We start from the raw sequence: 11,324 nt of genomic DNA on the forward strand, positions 1-11,324 counted from the left end.
TCCCCCACAGCGGGTTGTTAACTGTGCCTAAGAGAGATTTCAGTGGCTCCCATTGACTCCCTGATGGGAGTTTCGAAAGCCGTATCTCAGCTCCTGACAGGGAGGAACCCCAGACTTTTAATATTAATCACATAGAAGGATGCTTCACTTGACTCAGGCATGTGGTCCCCGTTGGGGTGTCGGTAAACACCGACACCCCAACGGTGAAGATGAAAGCCTGCTCCTCTTCTCTGCTTCGACTGTGCTGTGCGCACGCCAACTCCGCTGATGAGTGTCCTGCTTTTGTTCTGTCTGGGACCCCACACACACACACACACACACACACATACACACAGCAAACCACACATGCGCTGAACACACTTCCAAACACCCACAGACACATTCAGTCAACCGCCGTCACTCAGACGCAGACTGCCACCCAGACCCCAATGTGCTGTGAATACTTTTCCAAACACCCGAAGCTCTGCGTCAGAGATGATGAAAGCGGCTTGCATTTGATAGGAGCTTTATCACTCAGATGTGCTGATGGCTTCAGTGACCACATCAAAATCTGGTTCTGGTCTCAACTGTGCTGGCTTCATATGGAGTGAGGAGAAGAGATGGAAAGAGGACTTCCAGACTTATATTTGAGCTCTCACTGTTGGAAAAGGAGCTACATCAAAAAGTCCTCTGCAGCAGCAATATGAAGCTGTCAGCTCACACTCTCTATGCCAGTGGTGGATGTATGACCAATGGCAGCAATTTAAATCCTAGGCCATGCAAGTTATCATGAGGGGATTGAATTTTCCATTTCGATTATATATTTCCTGAACTGAATTTTCAATATGGATACAGGGAACACCTAGCCTGATATTCAGACTGAATGGCCATTTTGTTAGCACTCCATTATTTTGCCTGACATAGACTCCTAGTTAGCTGTTTTCTGTGTGGGGGGTGATTTCCCCCTAACCAATCACTAGTGACTGACGTATCTGGCCACCAGTGTACCAAGAATTTTGGTTGATTTTGACAAAAATAATGTTTTTCAAAGACAATATATTGGTTAATGGGGTGATTTCAACAAATGTTATTGTGCTGAAACGCCAAAGAAATACCATTGCACAAACGTTTCAAACTCTAGTCCCGCCCGCAAAGGCTCTGATTGGCTCGATTGTTTCTCCGAGCGAGAACAAGCGGCTGACTAGAGCAACACCAGACTCTCTGAATCGTTCAACAAAATCTGAAAAGTGGGCGGGACGCGATTCAGGAGTCTGGAACCAGGCTCGGAAACACCCTGAAATACTTACATGCCAGTATAGCAGATGTGTATTTCAGCAATGCAGATATAGTTATGGCATTTGTTAGGGAAACTATTGGTTAAGCATTATAATCTCCTCTTCGTTGACAACCTGTGCACAGTGGGGCATGGCCTGGTAGGCCTGCCACAACAAGGGAAAACAATATGAAGTGTGCACCACCTCAGCCATTAACAAAGTCTTAATGTAGCTTAGACTGGACAGCAAAGGCAGAACATACAACCTGTATCATGTATAGCTCTCAAGGTACAGTCAGTGGCAAAGGTATTAACTAAATACTAGTTTGGGGACAGAGCATATCCCAACACTGGCCCTAGTGAATGGATTAGCCACAGTCCACTCTTTGTTAGGGCGGTAATTATAATTGGCCCATGCCAGTTACTCCTCAATCCTCAGACCCTGTCATCTTAATCTCCGCTAATCCTCCTTTGTGTTAGCAGAAATTAGTTTGTGAAGTAGGCTCATTCTAGGTCAATCCTCTGGGCACTCTGGGAAGGGTCTGGCAGGGTTTGTGTGTGTGTGAGTCCCCCGTGACAGATTTGATGGGAGGGAGGAAGGGATGGAGTAGGGGTGCAGCGGTGGGCACTGGGTTATGCAAACACCTATTATCACCATTTTAATTGGAGATTAGTGGGAGGATTTAGCTGCAGAGTCTGCAGGGAGGCAGCCGGCAGCGGGTGCTGGCAGCGCTTGTCTGTGTGCATGACTCTATGTATATGAGCAAGTAAATCTGAGTGTGTTTATGCACAATGTAGAGGGGAAACGAGAAGAAAGTCTATTTGAAAGTGCCTCTCCCTCTCCCTGTTTCTCCCTCTTTCTGAAAAAAAAAAAAAAAGACAAGATAGCATGAAATGATGGACTATTTCAATTATGCCAGAAAATGACTTTGCCCTTTCACAAAGTCACATGTGATATTCTTTCAGCAGATTCCCGAGGCAGGCTAACAACTGGGTCTGATCATAAGGAGAAAAATAATAGTGATTGAAAAATGATCAGCAGCCAGCAGAGAGAGGTGGGAAACCTGCATGACTTTAATGGGAATGGAGAGTGCACCATATCAAGATGAAAGATTTACATGATACTCCTGGTGTAGACAGACTTGCCCGTCTACAGGGGCGTTGTTAGGATTTCAGAACATCCGGGGCTCAGCCCAGAGGAAGTCACAGAACCATAGTAGGGGGATCCGGGGGCCGGGGCTCAGCCCAGAGGAAGTCACAGAACCATAGTAGGGGGGTCCGGGGGCCGGGGCTCAGCCCAGACGAAGTCACAGAACCATAGTAGGGGGGTCCGGGGGCCGGGGCTCAGCCCAGAGGAAGTCACAGAACCATAGTAGGGGGGTCTGGGGGCATCCCCCCCCCCCTACTATGCTATCCCCCCCCCGCTAAAAAAAAAACTGCTGTAGCTTGTAGGCATCTAACCATGAAGCTATCAACCAAGAGTCAGTCAACTCACCACCACACAGCTGCCTGATTTTTGCTGTCTTTCCAGATATGGATAATCAATCACTTGATTAAACTAACCTATAACATACCTTACCTTTCTTCCTCTTTTGAAAACGTGAAGAAGATCCATAACCTGTCTTGTCTTTTCCTGACATTGTGTTTCCTGGCTGTTATGGCTGGCTGTATATAGCCTACCTTGCCTTCTCTGACCTAGACTAGGACCGACCAATTAAAATCATCCATATAGCCTATTCCTTTAGTTCGACTCAAACTACACGATGACAGATTGGCAGAGCCCGCTACCAAACAGACACACGTAGCAAGCAGCGACAGGTGAGTTCGATTTGTGTCCAGGCATGTACCTCGATGCACCCAAAGCCGGGCTTCAAAGCTGGCTCACGTAAAATAACCGGCCCGCTCTGACTACTAACTATTCATAAAACATTCGGGGCTGTAGCCTCGGACGCCCAGGCCTAACGACGCCGCTGCCCGTCCACCTGCCCAGTGACATACTTTCCAGGTAGCTATCTCTGCAGTTAAAGTCAAAGGATTGCACATTATAAAACTGTACATAAATTACAGTATATTCTCTGTTCTATAGCCTATCTGAGACCAAGCACACACAGCCTGAATCAGTACCCATGGTGCAGGTGTTAATTGATAAGGGTTTTTATATCATATCTCATAAGCACAGCACCTTTGGGTGTTACCTTGTGACTGCTGCCACAGGGTTTCAAGGTGAAAAGTGGACTCTATTTAATCTCTGATGCTTAAATTGCTGGAAAGGGTACCGTCATAAACATGGTAGCCTTGGCAAAAGTCCACAGCATAAATGTCAGCGTGTCAGAGTGTGATAACACACATGGCCCTCAGTGCTAATGGCTAATAGGAGGGAGAGCTGACAGGGATCCATTGTGATATACTGGAGCTTAACAGGGTTAATGTGCTTGAAAGAATGTCCTTTTATCCCATTTATTTTGCTCTTTCCCCCCATCCTTCTCTTTCCCATTGCTCTTTCCGCCTCCCCCTTTCTCATCTCTCTCTGTTCTCCCTACAATCTATTTCTCAGCTCAATTATTTTCTTGTTGATGGATATATTTAATCCTGTTGAAGGGATTGGTGGATCTTTGCAGGAAGGTCAATGAATACATCCCACTTTGCCATTGTTTAATGGGCTGCTGTTGGAAGCACTCTTCTGAATTACCGTTGCTTTATAATTCCTCTGCGGCCTGCATGCTCTCTGTCATGCTCTTCATATGAAAGAACTCACTTACATGAATTCCCTCTGGTAAGAAAGGACATTTTCTTCGCTGCCTCAGGTGCTACAGTTAAATTGGCAGTCAGGGGACTTTGACAGAATCGAAGCCATTTAACTATTCTTTGAGAGACATCTGTCTAGTTGGTACCAGAAAGCCTCACACCCCTTAATCCTCAGCGGTTATAACTGCACGTGGAACTAGAGCATCTTATATCATATGTAAGAGGTGGAGGGCTGGGAAGCGTCAGAATTTGTAAAGCATGACTGAAACATCACTGAACATCTCCTTAGTGGATATTTAAATGCCTTACACTTCACCTCTTATCACAAAAATACACTCACTGTCCACTTTCAGCATTTCACGGTTTTACTTTTTTTTATCAGTTTCATAGAAAAATTGGTATGAATTGAACTTAATGAGCGAATGTCTTTAATTATGAAAGTCTTTCTTATCCATCTTTACCCCCGTCTCAAACGCTGCCTCTGTCTGTCTCTCTCTGCCTTTACATCCCATGAGTCACTGACCCACTTTTCAACTTTCAACTCTTCTTGACTTCTGTGTGAGAGCAGCAGCAGACATTCTCCATCTATCAGATCTCATGCGGAGAGCACACAAAACCCCACTCCTCCCTCGCGATTAATCGACCGGAACGGTTTTTCTTCCCAAAACGCTGCCCACTCCCTCTCCCCCGGATTGAGAACTCTTGACTTTTCCTCACAATACACTCACAAGCTTGAATCGGGCCGACTCACAAAAACTCTTTAGGTGTCCTATGTATCATTGTGGTGCAACAACAAACTGCCACAACTGCATCACAAAAGTCCACCTCCTTCTATATCTTTAAATAGAATATCACCTTTCCTTTCCTTTCCTTTCCTGTCCTTTCCTTTCCTTTCCTCCTCTCCTCTCCTCTCCTCTCCTCTCCTCTCCTCTCCTCTCCTCCCCTCTTCCTCTCCTCTCCTCTCCATTAGCCAGCTCCAAGTAATGCTGACCTGCTGACTGAGTCACCACTTTGGCTCTGGTCCAGTCCAAATGAGCCCACTTTGGCCCTCGTTCCAGCGGGGATGGCTCTGACCTGGCGTTAGTCCATTCATGATGGAGCAGGTTCACTGCCTCTGAGATCACTCAAGGTCACCGTTCAATACTCGCATTTCTGTTTCCCCAGGCAGGTCATGTGCTTTGTGTGCTTTGTGTGTGTGTGTGTGTGTGTGTGTGTGAGAGAGAAAGTGTATTAGAGTTTTGGAGTCATTAAAAGTGCTAGAGCCAAAGCCTGAAAGCTCACATTCTCATGAGTTTTATCTTCAGGTCATGCAGCCAGTTTAACATGGTAGGATGGCTCTGTGCTCTCCAAGCATCTGCTATCCCAGCATGCCCCTGGGGCTTTGGGTCATGCGTGCCGTCGCCCTCTGTGAAATGACACTGGAATGTTAATTGACCCAGAAATCACTAGGTGTTTTTCTGTTGAGCTCCAGAGACCTACAGCGGTATACACACATGCAAATACACCCACATCCACACCCACACCCACACACACACACACACACACACACACACACACACACACACACACACACCTGCCTCAGTCAAAAGTGCTTCAGGCAACAGCCTCGTCCAAAGATGGAAATTCCAATAGTCCCATCTCAGATGCAAATCAGCTTGTGCAGATGCTGCGCTGAAGAGTCAGAACAGACCACAGGTTACAGTTTAACCCTGCTTGTTAAAGCAGTCAGGTAGAGGCAGAGCTGTTAGACCAACTGTTTCTCCCCCATGTGCTACATTTCCACACTAAAAACCTAACAAGCCTTCATTGTGATTCAGGGGATGCCGTTTAATTTGCCCTGGAAGGCAACATTTTTTCCAGGATGTGTTCACTGTAATGAGATTTCCACTGTATTTCCCACAGCTTTGAAACTATTCTCGCCACATTTGAATGAAGCAAAACCCCAGAAATGAAACTTTATGACGAATAGCAATAAGTACCACTGGTTGTATGTTGGTTTTGCGTCACTAGCTCATGCTTTGGTCTCTATAGTCTCCTGCAGACAAGACCGAGTAACATAATGCCTTGTTTACTCATTACTGGTAAGCAAGTCTTCTCCTGAGGAGAAATAATGGGACAAAATGACTCACACTGTTCAGCACTATGGGGAGGGCAGCATATTGTCAGTTGTTGTTTATTGGGGAGGACTTGTGTCTAAGAAAAAAATATTACTAAATCGAAATTAAAGTTATAAAGTAATGTAAAATAAATAGAACAAACATATCAGTGATCATGTAATGAAAGATAGAATGCAGTGCTGGTCCCATTAGCAGTAGAACAGAAATAGCACATGACTATGAAATGGTATTATCATGATAAAAATACAAATATACATGACACATAATAACACTAGGCTTGAAAGTCCTCTCAACAGTTAAGTGACTGCTAAGTAGATCATCAAAATAGAGGCAGAAGGACGACAGATGCTGCTGGTTTGTTGAGGACCGCTCTGCAAAATCAGAAAACAAAAACAAATTAACAATATACAGCATAGTGAGAGCCATTAGTTATTAGTTAAAAGCACGTTATTATAAAGAGAGTTAATCAATACAAGATTGACTAGATGGCAAGATTAAGTAGATGGCACTAATTATACCTCCGCCAATGCTATGCAATTTTCAATATATGTCAGATTTTCACCAAAACCTAATAATTTCTTCCATGCCTGCCTGTTCAAATTCTAACCAATTCAAAGCATTTTAGCCAATTATCACAACACCACATTGCCAATCAGCACTATATCTGTTCAGTTTCCATTAGTGCTGCCCTTCTACCACTGGACCAAATTGGCAGGGTGGCAAGTTGGCAAGTTATGTCTAAACTGGAAGTGAGCTCTCCACTGCCCCCATGGTGTTTGATTGGGCCAGCAATGGAGGGTTTGCCTCTTCTTCTGTCTGCTGATAGGCCACAAAGTTTGATGGTATTACATGAATCCATTCGGAAGCTACATGCCTTTTTGTGAGAAGCCATGCCCACCACCCCCCTTTGGACAATCAGTGTGGAAAGTTAATCAGTTCTTTCCACAAAGTTTCATGCAAATCCATTCCTAACTTTTTTAGATATCCTGCTAACAGACAAACAGGAATAGGGCGAAAACATAGCTCAGAAATATTATGTCTACAACTTATATACCCAGTGAGACAGAGAACAAAACAGTATTCAGCATGAAACCTTGAGATTCTCTACAGCTAAATTGTGCTGGGGAGGATTTTGAACTGTCCAAGCAACAAGGGACGTTTAATGTAGAAATCAATGATGACCTAGAAAGAGCAGCGTCTGTAATTCCCACAAAATCTCTAAATTGACTCAGATTTGAATAAAACTTGAATAGAAAATGCATCAGCATCTGCTATACACAGAATATTTTCCAGTATTATTTTTTCAGTGACAATTATTTTGAGTTGACAAGTGTTGATTAGAGTGTTGTTTGTTCACTCGTGGAGCTGAAATGGCTCCGGGGCGGCCGCTCAAAACCATGTGCAGTAAAAGCGTTAGATGAACTCTGATGGTGTTGACGTACGTATATAAACACTGGCATAGTGTTGGTTTTTACACTCTCAGAGTTAAATTAACCCTGACAATTTTGCTGTGTACTAAAAGAAGAACATTTTAACTAAGTCAAGCAGTTGATACTAATATTTTCAAATACAAAATGTGAGTTTAGAAATAAGCCTACAAAGTGCAGATTAGAATTTCTATGCAGACAGTGGACAGTGTATGTTTGAAATATGATGGATCAGAGACAGTGGCTAATGAGCTGTTTATAATAGAAGGAATATTACAGCAAATAGTTATGAGTTCAGCTGGTATAACATCTAGGGGATATGATGAGCACAATACCAATACTCAGCCTTTTCTCTAGGAAACTAGAGATCAAACCATGACACAAAATATGAGATACAAAAGTGTCTGTGCTGATATTTGCTCAAAAGAACTATAGAAGCTCTCAGATGGTGGATAATGTTCAGGTTACAATCAGATGGTGTAATCTGATTTCTTAAACTCTCAATGTTCTTACTAAAGAAAACAAAGAACTTTACATTCTTAAGGAGAGTGTACATTTTTACCATTGAGTGAGTAGGATTATGGTTGCTCTCAGTAGTAACATTTAAAACACACACACACACACACACACACACACACACACACACACTCAAATGTATAACACCATCTGAGTCAGAAAGCAAAGGGTTGTATGGGGGCGGCTAGAGCGAAATATAAGAGCTGATATATTGTCGGGGACAATCACTCGGAGCTGAATTAGTCATGCCAATACATCAGTTGAAAAGCACTGACACATTAAGACTCACATTTGAGGCAGCCCCACTAAAACCTCACATTAGAGCCCTGCATCACCCTCCTCCAGCCCCTGCCGAGCGCCCCATCTGTCATAATCACTCACATATGTTTTGGGAAAGGGCCTAGGGCCGTCCTCTAAAGGCACCCAAACATATCCGACCCCTCTGATTAATCCCCCACAGAACAGACTCACTGTATGACGCTTAACACATACACTCCGCGATAACACTGCTGATTGGCCCAGACTGAGGAAACAGAGCCCCCCCCCCCCCCCCCCCCCCCCCCCAAACATATGGCCCATTCATAAAAATTAACATGTGAGAAAATGCGCTCTAATTGTGCACACACATACACATACACACATGCACGCGTTTTATTTCTCACGGGGCTGTGCGTGTCGTTCTGGTTGTGAAAGGTGACAGAATATTATTAAGAGCGTGGTGCCTCGCAGTGATGCACAGAGTGTGGGAGGAGGAGCCAACAAAACTGCTGAGTTTATGTTGTGATGAAACGCCAACTTCATCTATCATCCACCGTGACACTGAGTATGTTTACATGCACATTAATAATGCGATTAAGGCAATAGTCCGACTACTGAGATTGTCATGTAAATACCTTTATCTGATTATCTTAATCAGAGTAAGCATAACCCAGTTAACACCTAGATTTCTGCTCAGTCTTTTGATTTATTGGGGCATGTAAACACCGTAGTCAGATTTCTTTTGGCTTTTTCAACCTGTGCATGACAAAGGTAACCATAAACCAGCAACCAGGATGTTGTCTTTACAAAACATTTTCACACAGTTATTTCAGGATCACAACTTAATTGTCTTATCTCGAGATAACAAATGAATGGTTTTGCCAAGCCGAGTAAACCTGATAGTGTTGCCAATGTGTAGAAAGACTGGAGTTCCAAAATTGCTACCACAATCTTACTTAAGTGGTAAAAGCCATTTCTTCTGTTATCTAATGATAAAGAGATAATAGATCGCATGAGAAAAAAATGCTTGAATGCTTGAAGTCATGATCTCGATATAACAGGATTAACACATTTATTTATATTGTGCCTTCCTAGTGCAGTAATGAGCGGTAGAGAAATATATATATTGCTTTAAGATGATTACTCCCAGTAATCAGGGTGTTGGTGTGCATGTGAACTTACTCAGTGACAGATTTAGACACCTGCTATCTCTTCATTGTGCAGCTAATTGGAAGAGGCCAAACGTTTTGTTCCCGGTGGCCCGCGCCCCATGTTCCCTCTTCTCTCACTTACATACATCCCCCCCCTCCTAACCTCTTCACCCCTTTTGCCTTTTGCTCCTCGTGTCGCCCACTGGGACAGACTGTCATCTACTTGCTGGCTCCCTGCCGGGTGCCCATTTGGAGAGTCGGGGGAACAACAGGGGAGGACGGTGGGCCAAGAGTGGGGGTCACAGTGTCCCGCAGTCTCTTCTAGAGCCGCTTTTACAATTTAGATGAAATGACGGAGGAGGATGCATTGCAGCCTGTATGTCCTTTGGAATATGAACCTGCAAAGTAAAGAACTTTGTCCTTGTTCATACAATGTTTCTTCTGTTTTTATACCACCTCTCTCTCTCTCTCTCTCTCTCTCTCTCTGTCTCTCTTTGTGTGTGTGTGATGGGGTTGAAAGGGATGCAGGCTGTTTTTCCACACAAATACACGAGAGATGGCCAGTGTTCTTCATTAGCTCTGCTTTCATCCAGTTAATCATCTCATGAAAGGACTTCTCACATATGAACAAGGAGCCTCGTGTGAAAAACCTGCCCATCTGCAGCTAGTCTAAAGCCCAGTCTTAAACCACAGATGAACCATGGATTTATTATTAAGAGGAAACAATGACAGCCTTCCAGTAAGAGCGCATGATGTAAACGATGAAAGCAACATGTTGGTGTTGTAACAGGTATATTCATCCACCTGGTAGGAAGATGACTTCTGCTCAGTATTTGAATCAAGTGCTTCATGATTCTGATTACCTAACCTGCCCATCCACTGCTGTGGGTGTGTGTCAGTGTTTTTGAATGTATAGTTATTGAAGAGCTTCAATAATTCACCGCGCCGTATGTGTCAGAGTTCTGCTCTGTGCAGGGAAGAGATGTGGGTGTTAATATTTGATGTCCTGCTTTCTCTCTGTGAGCCAGCACGAAGCTGACGGACGACCCCTGATGTTTGTATGTGTCAGTGTTATTCATCAAACTAATGTGGGAGAGAGCAGCAGAGAGACACGGAGACTCATTGAGGCCATCTCGGGTCGGACGAGTTTTTTCTTGTGTTTTCTTTTGCTTTTACTATCTTGCAAAATAATCAATTCTTAATGCGCCCGACCTATACATAAATCCTGAATAATTGACCGTAAACCTCACCTTTCACCTGCGAGGTTTTACCTGTCACTCATGGCGGGCTACCAGCTTGTAAATGGAAACAATGAGAGCAAGACCACAAATAATACATGAGACAAGATGAAACTTTAATGACCCCGTGGGGAATCTGAGTACATAAATGTTGTGAATATTTTGAAATATAATGATTGGTTTTGCGGATGTTTAGGCTACCTGTAACTTTTCTTGAGACTTGTACGTTTTCTCAACCCTATAGCAGAAAATATATCGTCCTGGGCCGAGGATTGTGTGTGTGCTTTTTCCCCCACTCCATTGGGGGTGATCTACTGACGCTTTAGCAGTGAGCTCGACATCACGATTGCGACAACCACTCTGCTGAACGGGGATTATTTTTCTTCCAAGCTCTATACGAGGTGTTAGCGCTGTGATCCAGAACCACAGGCCTGCAAAGCCTGCGGTATCAGATGAAATGAAGGTCATATCTCGCCCTGATTGGCATGCAGTCATCCTCCAACCCGGTTTCGTTTTCCTCAAAGCACAGATTTTTGTTTTAGTAGGGGAGGAAATCATTTCTGAGAATTCCGAGGGACTTTAGAAGTACGTTTTGTCTTGTCAGCTCTTATGAAACGAAG

The sequence above is a fragment of the Centroberyx gerrardi genome, chromosome 2, assembly GCF_048128805.1.
Source record: "Centroberyx gerrardi isolate f3 chromosome 2, fCenGer3.hap1.cur.20231027, whole genome shotgun sequence".
Taxonomy (NCBI): domain Eukaryota; kingdom Metazoa; phylum Chordata; class Actinopteri; order Beryciformes; family Berycidae; genus Centroberyx; species Centroberyx gerrardi.